The 12,914-nt window shown below is 43.6% G+C and overlaps 1 protein-coding gene across 2 annotated transcripts in view; it reads right to left on the bottom strand.

The window, feature by feature from the left end:
* Nucleotides 1-9,089, bottom strand: part of LOC137415314 (tripartite motif-containing protein 14-like) — a 46,737-nt gene extending 37,648 nt beyond the window's left edge. The window contains exon 1 of one of the 2 annotated variants that reach the window (XM_078770131.1): nucleotides 9,041-9,089. The gene's annotated coding sequence lies outside the window, so the exon portion shown is untranslated. The remainder of the gene's footprint in view (nucleotides 1-9,040) is intronic. The other variant, XM_078770129.1, reaches the window with a different exon arrangement.
* Nucleotides 9,090-12,914: the final 3,825 nt, after the last annotated feature.

The raw sequence follows: 12,914 nt of genomic DNA, 5'->3' as shown, positions 1-12,914 counted from the left end.
AATTCAAAGTTGTGTGTTGGTAGTGGAGATGGTAAAAGTGTATTTATTACATAAATAATTCAAGTTGTATGTTGATAATGGAGATAGTAAAAGTGTATCATCTTCCCCATCATCATACTAAAATATGGCATTTTGTGTCTGTCTGTCTGTCTGTCTGACTGATGAATGTTTGACCGCAATATATTCCGTCATTACTTATCCAATCTCAACCAAACTTGACAGGATGACTAAGGGTTACACAATGAAGGTTTTAGTGCATTCATTTGTCCCCCTCTGCAGGGGGGTTTTCTCCCCCGAGCAGGTTTTCCCCACCATTGCTGTCAATGGGGTTGCATGTTGAGGTGTATATCCATGGTAAGTTAGCTTTATCGTGGCGTTTTTCCAAGACCGCTTCGAATTAAAAAAACTAACGACAATAGCATAATAATAATGTTATTACAAAACAATATTAATACCAATAATATCCCACCTCCTCAAGGTGTTTTTCCTCCTTGAACAAACGTCGAGTCAATGTTTATAAATAGCTTATCATGGCATTTCCATGCGAACAACGGCCCAACGGCCTCCAAGAGAAGTAAAAATATTATAAACCACAAACACGTGGGCCTATGATTAGCTTTTCAAACAGTTGCTTATGCTGTTTATAACACTAAATAAAGAAATTTGGAGGAATCCCAACATCCATGAGGTAGGTTTTTTACTTTCAGAACTGAGCTAAGATATACTGTACTCTATATACCCCATAGGGGTTGGGTTAATAACATGACCCTTCTTGCCGCTAATGTGCCATTTTTAGGAGCAAACTTTTGAAACTCGCTCCTGCTGTTTCACACGAAACAAAGGGAGGAAGCATGGGTTGTGCTAATTTTCCAAGCAACTAGCTTGCGCTTGCCAAGCCGCCATTTCTTAACGGTTTTGAATGGAGTGCCTGCTCAAATGCTTCGACCAAATGGCAATCTCTCCACAATAAAATTGGTAAATGAACACACACCCAACGTTCTTGAGACAGGACCATAGATTGACTGCAATCTATATACCCCAAAGAGGAATGACCCTTCCTGCCACTCCCGGAGTGAGTGGGTGCACTAGTTCTACAAATACACAAATACGTTACTTATCCAATCGCAACCGAACTTGACAGGAAGACAAGTAAGTCACACGATGGAGGTTGGAGAAATTTAACTTCCCCCACACCCCAAGGGTGTTTTCCCCACCAAGGGGGTTGCATGTTGAGGTGTATACCCGTGTTAAGATAACTTTATCATGGCGTTTTTCCCAAGCCGCTTCTCATTACAAAAGCAACAGCAACACAAAATACGAGGGCCAGTCAACAAGTAACCTTAAAATGGCGACATAAATTCGAGGATGTTATGTGTCTAGTTGAAGACTACATACAGTGGGTGGGGGTAATATGGACCCCGGGGGAATATGGACCCCACTGAATTTCCCATGATGCACTGCATCAAGCCTCGTCTCCATATCACGGGATAAACAAGTATGGCCGACCAGCAAGTGAACAACTGCAGTTGATTCAAACTCTTTAATGACGGTAAGTGCAAACTTCCAAAAGTTTTCATCTCAAATTTTACAATTCATAAGCATGCAGTACTGTGTATGTACATGCAGTCACTAGCTTGATTGATGAGTGGTGTCCCTGGCTGAGTACACATGAGAGCTGTCTACAGCACCACTGTGTGTAGAAAACTCCATCCCAGCGCATATGTACTGGGCATGCTGACATGATCGAGAGGCATGGTGTGGGGAATATGGACCCTTTGGTGGTGTCTAATATGGGCCCATGTCCATATTCCCCGTGGTCGATGTCCATATTCCCCACACAGAAAGCTAATAGAATAAGTCCACAAAACAGCATATTCACTGTCAAAATTTGAATCAAATACATTTTTCTGCACCGAAATATGTGACTAAGCAAAACTAGGCATGGTCCAAGTAGCCGTCAAGTATCAGCTATTTGTTAACAGCCGATAACATGTACACTTGATTCTGGATAAAAATCCGACAGTGACTATGCACTGTCGGAGATTTAACTCGCCCCGAAAAAGCGTAATCATCACATCCTCTCCTTATAAAAGACGTTTGATCGTGGAACATCAAGAACAAGAGAAAAGGGCACTGAAGAAAGGGCCAACACGCGAGAAGCAGAATCCTTTATCCCCAACTAATTTGAAAGCGAAAAAAGGCAACAGACCACGAACAAAGCGCGGTCCTCCCATTCGAAAGCAGGTTACCAAGTCTACTAAGCGACACAGAAAAGGACCTGAAAACTGCATGAGTAATTTCTACCGCATATATTGCAATGAGTTATTTGTGGATCCACCTGAATTTTCTTGGATCCAATGCAGTGAATGCAAGCAATGGGCCCACGAAAACGAAACTGACTATGAGGGTATAGGTGATTTCGTCTGTGACGAGTGTCGCTAAGGTTGTTGTTCACTGAAAAATCGAAAAGTAACATTTGTCCCAGGGAACATTTGTCGAAAAGAAACTGGACTTACCACATTGAGGTGACATGGACCCGCGGTCCATATTACCCCAATGGGGGGTCCATATTCCCCACGTTGTTTGGAATATGGACACTGATGGCATATTTTTATTTGTCCCCTCAATCATATGTCTTTGATTTTATTCAACCCAAACTGCATGGGGATGTAGGCTGTCTGGTTGTATAAATATACCATTATTTGGAAATTTTCCTTGTCTATTTGTATAGCCTCTATCGGGACTTTGGCTTCGGGGGTCCATATTACCCCCACCTACCCAATGTTATATCTATGGGTAAGAGTCAAGTTTTGCCTGTTTTAGATCTGGCAACATTGAGCGTATGACCTCAGTTGAGCCAACCCTAACAAACCAAGATTGCGGCTCCCTTAGAAGCATGCACCAGGGAGGAGAAACGTTCTGTCATCCGTTTCTTGGTAAGTGAGGGTATGAATCCCAGTGAAATCTATCGCAGAATGATAATGCAATATGGTGATGCATGTTTATTGCTGCAGCAGGTGTACGACTGGGACAGGAAGTTTGAAAGAGGAGTGTTCAGTGTGGCAGATGCTGCTCCCTCGTGTAAGCCTCACACAGCCAACACACCAGAAATGGTTGCAGGAGTTGAGCGCATGCTAAAGGAAAACCATGGCATTACGCTGGATGACGTGGTCTCCAAATTGAACATTAGCCATGGTTCAGCATACCATATCATTCACAACGTGCTGGGGTTCAGCAAAGTGTCTGCAAGATGGGTGTCCAGACAACTCACACCCGAACTGAAAAAACGGCGAGTGGAGGCATGTGAAGAACTTCTGCGACGTGATGAAACAGAAGGCGATGCTTTCTTACAGCATATAGTGACTGGGGATGAAAGCTGGGTCCACTACTTTCAGCCAGGAATGTAGAGGGCAAGCAAAGAGTGGTGCCATTCTACTTTACCGTAGCCCAAAAAATTCCGCACACAGCCATTCACTGGAAAAGTGATGCTGACGCTCTTCTGGGACAGCTGACGTCCACTTGTGGGGCATTACATGCCCAGAGGGACCACAGTCACCAGTGCGTCATATTAGGACCTCCTTAAAAATCATCTGAAACCAGCAACAAAACAACAACAACAACAACATGCATTGTAAGGCCATTTTCCCTGCTAGAGCAGGGGTTAGCCTTGCGGTCCCCATGACAATGATCTCCATTTTGCGCTATTTTCTGCATCTCCCCTTGTTAACCCCCTTGCCAGCATTTCTTCTTCCACCATCTTTAGCCAAGTCTTTCTCGGTCTTCCCTGTCCTCTACTTCCTTCTACATTCATTTCCATTACTCTTCTCAACCAGTCACTTTCATCCTTCCTCAACACATGACCAAACCATCTCAACCTGTTCCTCTTCACAGCATCAATCACAGGCTCTATTCCCATCATCTTTCGCAATCCATCATTTGTCTTACTCTCTCTCAACGATACTCTGCCAAGGAGCCGCCAAATCTGAAAACTGAATCTGAAACTGAAATCTGAAACTGAAATGAAAACAAATCTGAATCTGATCTGAAACCAGCAATCAGATCAAAACGTCTTGGACTACTCACTACAGGTGTTTTGCTCCAGCATGACAATGCTCGGCCCCATACTGCCCGCACCACAGCTGCAACAATCGAGGACCTGCATTTTGAGTGACATCCTCATCCACCCGACTCGCCAGACCTTGTTTCAGCTCGTTTCAATGTATAGCCTTTGAGATATGAGCGACAACACATTTTGGGCGGACAGGCGGATGGACGGACGGACACCATCGTGAATTTGGGGGTTTTCTTAATAAAACTCAAGAATGCTTAACGGACATTGCTGAAACTTGCAACATATTACCTCAACGTGCAAAGCATTTATTTCTGCAATTTGCAGGCAATTTCATCCAGTTTAAGCCAAGAAACGAATTTTCAGTCGCCATGTTAAAGTTGAGTTGTGGGAGATATGTTGAAGGCAGCGGGAAATTGGGGTGTGAAGAGAATGACAGAGATCTGCAATCTGGTTGTTAAAGAAGGCTGCATTCCAGTGGATTGGGAACTGGGTACCCTTGTCCCTCTATACAAGGGGAAAGGTGACCCTCTGGACTGTGGCTCGTATCGAGCGATAAAGTTATTGGAGCATAGAATGAAGGTATTGGAAAAGGTGTTGTAGAAGAGGATAAGGAAGAAAGTGAAGATTGACGAAATGCAGTTTGGATTTATGCCAGGAAGAGGAACGACAGACGCACTTTTTATTGTGAGGCAGTTGCAGGAGAAGTACATGGAGAAGAGGAAGAAGTTGTTTCTTGGGTTTGTTGATCTGGAGAAAGCATTGGATAGGGTTCCACGTGAAGTAGTGACATGGGCATTGAGGAAGTTAGGAGTGGAGGAATGGTTGATCAGAGTAGTGATGGCAATGTACAAAAGAGCGCGCACAGCTGTAAGGACGAAGGACGGGAACAGTTGTGAGTTTGAGGTGAAGGTGGGAATGCATCAGGGGTCGGTACTAAGTCCACTACTATTTGTAGCTGTGATGGAGGTGCTGGCTCAGACCGTAAAGGAGGGTTTACCGTGGGAGTTGTTGTATGCAGATGATCTGGTGTTGATTGCAGAAAGTATGGATGGACTGAAGGAGAAGATGAACAAGTGGAAGGAATGTATGGAGACAAAATGTCTGAAGGTGAATATCGTAAAGACGAAGGTGATGGCAAGTGGTAAAGCATGTGGTGAGGTGGAAAGAACTGGGAAATGGCCGTGTGCTGTGGGCAGGAAGGGTGTCGGAGTGAATTCCATTCAATGTACAATGTGCGCTGAGTGGGTTCATCAAAAAAGTAGTGGCTTGAGAGGGTCATTAACCAGTGTGGCTGCTACATTCAAATGTAAGGTGTGCACAGAGGGAGCTGCAGATGGAGGAAATGTTGTTGGATCTTGGAGACGGCATGAAGCTGGAAGGTGTGAAAACATTTTGTTACCTAGGAGACATGCTGAATGGAGAAGGTGGATCAGACTCGGCAACGGTTGCTCGAGTGAGATGTGCATGGAAGAAGTTTCGGGAACTGAGTGGCGTGCTGATGAGGAGGGGAGTGTCGTTGAAGCTGAAGGGAAAGGTGTATGCTGCATGTGTGAGAAGTGTTATGATTAATGGGAGCGAGACATGGGTAATGAACATAGAGCAGCAACGAAGGCTGGAAAGGGTGGAAATGCGAATGGTTCGGTGGATGTGTGGAGTATCGTTGAGAGAGGAAGACAAATGATGAATTGCGAAAGATGATGGGAATGGAGCCTGTGATGGATGCTTTGAAGAGAAACAGGTTGATATGGTTTGGTGATGTGTTGAGGAAGGATGAAAGTGACTGGTTGAGAAGAGTGATGGAAATGAATGTAGAAGGAAGTAGAGGACGGGGAAGACCGAGAAAGACTTGGCTAATGATGGTCGAAGAAGAAATGCGGGCAAGGGGGTTAACAAGGGGAGATGCAGAAAATCGGGCAAAATGGAGAACAATGTCCTGGGGACCGCAAGGCTAACACCCGCTCTAGCAGGGAAAATGGCCTTAAAATGCCTGTTGTTGTGCTGTTGTATGTTAAAGTTGCATCCAGAGAAACGATCCCACAAAACGGGAGGGGCACATTTCGCCTCCCTTGATTTCCATAGAATAAGCAATTTGAGAGGTACATTCAAGGGAACTGGTACCCCTTCACTGTATATGAACTTTTCCCGAGCATTACTTGGAATGCATGCATCCATAACTTTTTTGAGGCATCATTCTATCCATGGTTTTTGGCCTTAACATTAAACAGTGAAGAATCACTCAAAAACTTATCAGATCCGGATCTTTATCAAAATCTCATCAATTCGACCTTGTCGCACACGCAACCTGTCCAGCAAGTTTTGTCTCATTCCGTCCATTCCTTCTTGATATATCGTGCTCATTGACAGACAGACAGATAGGGGTGAAAACAATCTCCTTCCACCTTCGGTGGTGGAGGAACAAGAACGGCTCTCGGTGGAGTGCACACCTCCGCCAGGCTGAAAGGTTTGTGTTTTGTATTCCATTGATAGGCCGGATCTACATCTGAACATGAACCAAAATCTAATTGGCTTCTTATTGCCACCTGCCCCATTCTTCCACCAAGTTTTGTTATAATCTGTCCTCATCTTTTAGAAACATCATGTTACAGTGCGCAATATGTCATTTTGGCCACATATCTCAATGGTGAAGAATCCTTCAGAAAATTCTCAAACCCACATCTGGGTTTTCACCAAAATTGTCTCGATGCGTCTTTGACAAACACTCAACCTGTCCAAATCCATCCTGATTTTTTTGCGATACCATGCTACATATGGATTTTGGCCCTTTCACTCAGTGGTGAAGAATCACTTAAAACATTCTCAGATCTGGATCCAGATCTGGATTTTCACTAAAATCTAATCAATTCATCCTTTTTCATCCCAATTTCAATTCATCCCAATTCACAAAAAAGCCCCCCCCCACCCCCCCCCCCTCAATCTTCTCAATTTTGCCTTTTCTGTCTCTTCAATGGCATACCAGTCCCCCAGCTTGCTTCAAATACCAAAAAGACTTTTATTATCCATCTTGTCCACTGCATGCATACTCCCCTACTCAGTCTTTCCTCCCCATCTCCCAGTGTTTGTCCGAGTCTCTTTCCATTTTCCCCTTCAGCCCTGCAGTTTGTGTATCCCCCCTCTTTCTGATGTTCTTCTTGTTCTGTTGCATCATGATCCGTTCAGTGTTCTTGCTCTTCCATGAGCCTTGACCATGAATATAAAAAATAAAAAGGAGGAGGAAGGAGCAAATATGGATGGTGTTAAATATAATCCAGAGGCAGAGAGAACAGGGTGGGAGAGCAGAGAGGGAATGAATGCTATCAATGAAAAGCAGAAGGCATTTATTATGTTCGAGTATAAAAGCCCATCAAAAATGATGGGTTGGAACAGTTTATTCAGTGGTGCAGCTTCATGAGCGTGCCAAAGTCTGAAGCCTCGGCCTAGTGTCAGGTGTACTTGCATCTTTTTACGTATTAAACATCATACGGACGTAAATGAACATTCGTTTTACTCTGCACGCCTTGTATTCATTGTTTAAAATAACACTTTTGTACACCGCCCTTGAGTCTCATTTTGAAGCCACCGTCTACAATTCTTGTAGAAGAGACATAATTAATCTTTTCTGGAAAATGCTTTTTGAGTTTGTTTTTTCCTCAAAAATAGACCCCAGTGAACACACATTCGTGTTAAAAGATTGGCCTTTAAAACCTTCCCTGATGAAGGGGGACAGACATCTGTACAAACACACAAACTGACATTGTGGTTTATATGGGAGATATGAAAAGTATATGGCAAATGTTAAACATAATAACAGGCAAATACCGCCACAGCTCTGTTCTTGCACCTTGTTGAATGTCCATGTACCTGCCACGTCACAATCTGTGAAGATTCGTTTTCACACTCCTTGGTATTTTCACTAAATTAAGTGTGAGAAACAAAAACGCAGAGAGCTGGAAAACAAGTGGCATTCCCCCAGGTTGGGAATAGATCGTGACGTCTGTTGCTTCTGCATTGTTGTCCACAACAACCAAATGAACGACTACTGAGGCAATGACTCTAAGTGGTAGATAGGTCGAGTGGTACAAGGATATTTGCACGATTGTGCAGGCTTGATGGGCCTCGTGGTCTCCTCCTGTGTTGAAATTCCTTGTGTTGGGCCTTGTGTGATCCTCACGTACAAGTTGAGTGAAGGAGACATTTGGCATAAACAGTGAGTTATAAATCAGCCTCAGGAACCAAATGGAAAAATAAATTAAAAAAACAGAAACACAAACAAGGAAAACCAGAAAAACCGCCATTGCCACTTACATGGTTTAACAACCCTGTCCCACACCCTCACACACCCTCCCACACCCTCACACACTCACACCCTCACACCCTCACACACCCTCACACACTCTCCCACACCCTCACACACTCCAATCGTTTCCCCAACCAAGTATGAACTTTCTAGTGTGAGGAATCAGATGTTAATCAATCTTTACACGGATTTACACCAATGTAAGATTTCCCACTTTTTTGATTTGTGTCCCATACGTTTTACAGAGCATGGGTGATGCCGGGACAGATTATTGGTGTAGGTTATACTGGGTGGTTTGCCATTGCCTTCCCAGGGTTGTCCATGCTCTATCCTTTTAAATGCTGAGCGCCAAGAAAGGAAGCAGCTCGTACCAATTACAAACTCTTTGTATGACCCGGATGGGGTTTGAACTTCCCACCTCCCAGACTCAGAGCCGACGCTCCATTACACCACCGAGTTTGACATTCCCAACTTTGTGGATTATTTCCACTTGGAAAAGAGATCTTTTCAAAAAGACTCTGGAAAAAAATATTTAAATAATGTGGTCATAATTATTTATAAATGTATCTTCTCCTTTATGATGCAACAAACATGGTTATCAACATTTCAAATTAAAACAAAACATAATTTGTTATTTATTTCACGATCCAGCAACAGAACCATACATCCCTTACCTCTCGTGAGGACGATGCGTTCAATCTGGACAACGATCAGACAACCAACCAGGAGGCAAAGCAGGTATATCAGTTTTGTTTTGTCATTTCGGAAGAATGCATGACGTCATTTACTTGCAGTGACTATTCGATCTTATTCCAGTTTTCAAGTCCATCACAAACTCTCTCTCACCTTCCACTTGGTTCTTTAACAAACACTTGTGGAAATTCCACATCATCTTTTGAAGTTGTTTTCCCTGTCTAAAGTCACAAAGATGGAGAAATGATGGTTGTGACGTCATTATTTTCATTGCTCTCTTTTCTCAATATCACTCTGTTTCTCCTGAACGATGCCGATGTTATCATTTAAAGGTAATGATAAATAATAAGGTACAATGAGGGAAAATAAAATGAACAAGGATGAAAATACTCATCGAGGACACACCCCCACCACACCTTAAAATGAGATGTGTAGATTTTACATGCAAATCACAAACTAAACAACCAGGTGAATATACAGTGCCCTCCATAAGTATTGGAACAGTGAAGTCAAATTTGTTATTATTGCTTTTTCCTCAAGAAATTTAGATTTCAGATGCAGGGGCACATAAGGTGGGCCGCCAGGGGCACATACACATCCACATGCAGCAACTACACCTGGATGCGTACATACCCCCACCCCCAGCCAGTGAGAACAAAGAATACAACAACACAACCACCTCCATTCCCAGAATCCATAGCCCCTCACCCACTCACTCACACACCAAAAAAAATCACACCTAACCAACCGACCACCTACCCTTACAGCATTCACCACTCAAACAAAAACACCTTCATGCAAAACCACACCCAATCCTGCAACACACACACACACACACACACACACACACACACACACACACACACACACACACACACACACACACATCTCCATTTCTCTTCCATGCTCAGTCCCTGCCGCTTTAGGCTGAAATGAACTACAACCTCAACCTCCGCCGTTCCACGTGCATCCATAAACTTCCTCAAAATCCAAAGTGAGCCTTTCAAGGCAACCTGGGCCACGCTTTCACACATCCTCCGTCTTTCTGCAACACACACTCCAATCCGAGCAAGAAATGCAGAAAAGGAATTGCCAATATACCCTCTACACCCCACCTCAAATGGCTGACAAGAAACTCGCCAACCCTTATCCCGACACTCTGCCTCCAGCTCACTGTACTTTCCTCTCTTCCTCTCGTGCACCTCCTCCATGTTCTCTTCCCAAGGTACAGACAATTCCCCGAAGATGACTTGTGTTGTTGCACCTGACAAGATGACAATGTGAAGCCACAATCTTGTCACACAGATCTCTTCTGGGACTACCAATTGTGGCTTTAGGTCTGCCACCACCTGCCAATCACAAACATGTGACAGCCCTCTTGCTTTCCACCTCCTCCTCTTTCCACCTCTGACCACTTGGCCCTCTTTGACAAACAACACCTCTCCCCCATCGATCTCCTTCTCCACTCTTCTCTCTCTCGATCTCAGCACCTCATGTTGCACCATCTGCACTCCCACCATTTGCAATATATACACTACATGACCAAAAGTATGCGGACACCCGAACATCACACATCTCATTCCAAAATAATAGGCATCAATATGGAGTTGGTCCCCCTTTGCTGCTATAACAGCCTCCACTCTTCTGGGAAGGCTTTCCACCAGATGTTGGAACATTGCTGTAGGGATTTGCTTCCATTCAGCCACAAGAGCATTTGTGAGGTCAGGCACTGATGTTGAGCGATTAGGCCTGGCTCACATTCGGTGTTCCAATTCATCACAAAGGTGTTCGATGGGGTTGAGGTCAGGGCTCTGAGCAGACCAGTCAAGTTCTTCCACACCGATCTCGACAAAACCATTTCTGTTTGTGCCTTGCTTTGTGCATGGAGCCATTGTCTTGCTGAAACAGGAAAGGGCCTTCCCCAAACTGTTACCACAAAGTTGAATGAAAATGAATGAATGATCGTTTTAAGGCCATTTTCCCCGCTATAGCGAGGGTTAGCCTTGCGGGCCCCATGACAATCATGGTTCCCGTTTGAGGCAATGTTTTTATGGCCGGATGCCCTTCCTGACACCAACCCACAAAGTTGGAAGCACACAATCGTCTAGAATGTCATTGTATGCTGTAGCTTTAATATTTCCCTTGACTGGAACTAAGGGGCCTAGCCCGAACCATGAAAAACAGCCCCAGACCATTATTCCTCCTCCACCAAACTTTACAGTTGGCACTATGCATTTGGGCAGGTAGCTTTCTCCTGGCATCCACCAAACCCAGATTCGTCTGTCGGACTGCTAGATGGTGAAGCATGATTCATCTGTCCAGAGAACGTGTTTCCACTGCTCCAGAGTCCAATGGCGGTGAGGTTTACACCATTCCAGCCGACGCTTGGCATTGCGCATGGTGATCTTTGGCTTGTGTGCAGCTGCTCACCCATGGAAACCCATTTCATGAAGCTCCTGACAAACAGTTGTTGTACTGACATTGCTTCCAAAGGCAGTTTGGAATGCGGTATTGAGTGCTGCAACTGAGGACAGACGATTTTTACGCGCTACGTGCTTCAGCACTCGGCTGTCCCGTTCTGTGAGCTTGTGTTGCCTACCACTTCGCGGCTAAGTTGTTGTTGTTCCTAGACGTTTCCAATTCACAATAACAGCACTTATCGTTGACCGGGGCAGCTCTAGCAGGGCAGAAATTTGACGAATGACTTAATGGAAAGGTGGCATCCTTTGACGGTGCCACGTTGAAATTCACTGAGCTCTTCAGTATGGCCCATTCTACTGCTAATGTTTGTCTATGGAGACTGCATGGCTGTGTACTTGATTATATATACCTGTCAGCAATGAGTGTGGCTGATATAGCAGAATCCAGTAATTAGAAGGGGTGTCCGCATACTTTTGGTCATGTAGTGTATACGTGTTTGACCATTGTAGAACAATAGCACTTTTTACGTTCAGTCCACCCATTTTAGGTAAGATAAGTATTCGAACAAATGATTGAGAGGTGTTTCTTTTTGCATTGATTGTTCACACATAAAAGAGCTGTGAATGTCTCATCTTGGTTTTTGCCTTTGATTTTGCCTTGGGATTCTGCCTTTGGAGTCAGCAGGAATAAACCAACATGAAGACCAGAGAACTGTCTGTGAAAGAAAAGCAAGCAATTTGGAAGCTGAAATAACCAAATAATTAAATTAGAACCATCGCACAAAAATTGAGCATAGCAAATACAACAATTTGAAGTGTCTTGAAAAAGAAAGAAACCTCTCATGTACTTCAGGTCGATAAACCACTGATGTACTTCAGGACTTTGCAATAGAAATGGCCAAGTCGGCCAAGGAAAACAGCTATAACAAACAAACAACTATAACAACAAGTTATATATTCATATATGTAGACAGTGGAGAAAGGAAAGTGTCTGGAAATAAATAAATAACTAAATAAATATACATATATGTATTCGTTCAAAGTTGTTTATTGGTAGTGGAGATCGTAAAAATGTATTTCATAAATAAGGAATTCAAAGTTGAGTGTGCATTGTTTGTGGAGATGGTTGGTGAAGTGTACAAAATAATAAATTTAAGGTGGTATGTTGGTATCTTTGGTAATGGTAAAAGGTTTATCTATTATAATAAGTGTGTGTGTGACCTCCATAACTTCAAAACCATGAAACCTAGCGACCCAAAACTTTGCATGCATATTAAGGGACCTCCAAGTGAGTGCGTGAATGAAAACTGTGTATTTGGGTAAATTAAAACACCCCTTTTGAAGATGATTAACGGGGTGCTTATCATGAAAAAAAACAAAAAAGGCTTTTTATTTGTCAGCTCACTTTCCCATTGTGGGGATCTTAAGCTGACAT

The sequence above is a fragment of the Myxine glutinosa genome, chromosome 1 (assembly GCF_964187855.1).
Source record: "Myxine glutinosa chromosome 1, kmMyxGlut1.1, whole genome shotgun sequence".
NCBI classification, from domain to species: domain Eukaryota; kingdom Metazoa; phylum Chordata; class Myxini; order Myxiniformes; family Myxinidae; genus Myxine; species Myxine glutinosa.
Note: the sequence above shows the minus strand (reverse complement) of the source record. Positions and strands in the feature narration are given on the sequence as shown.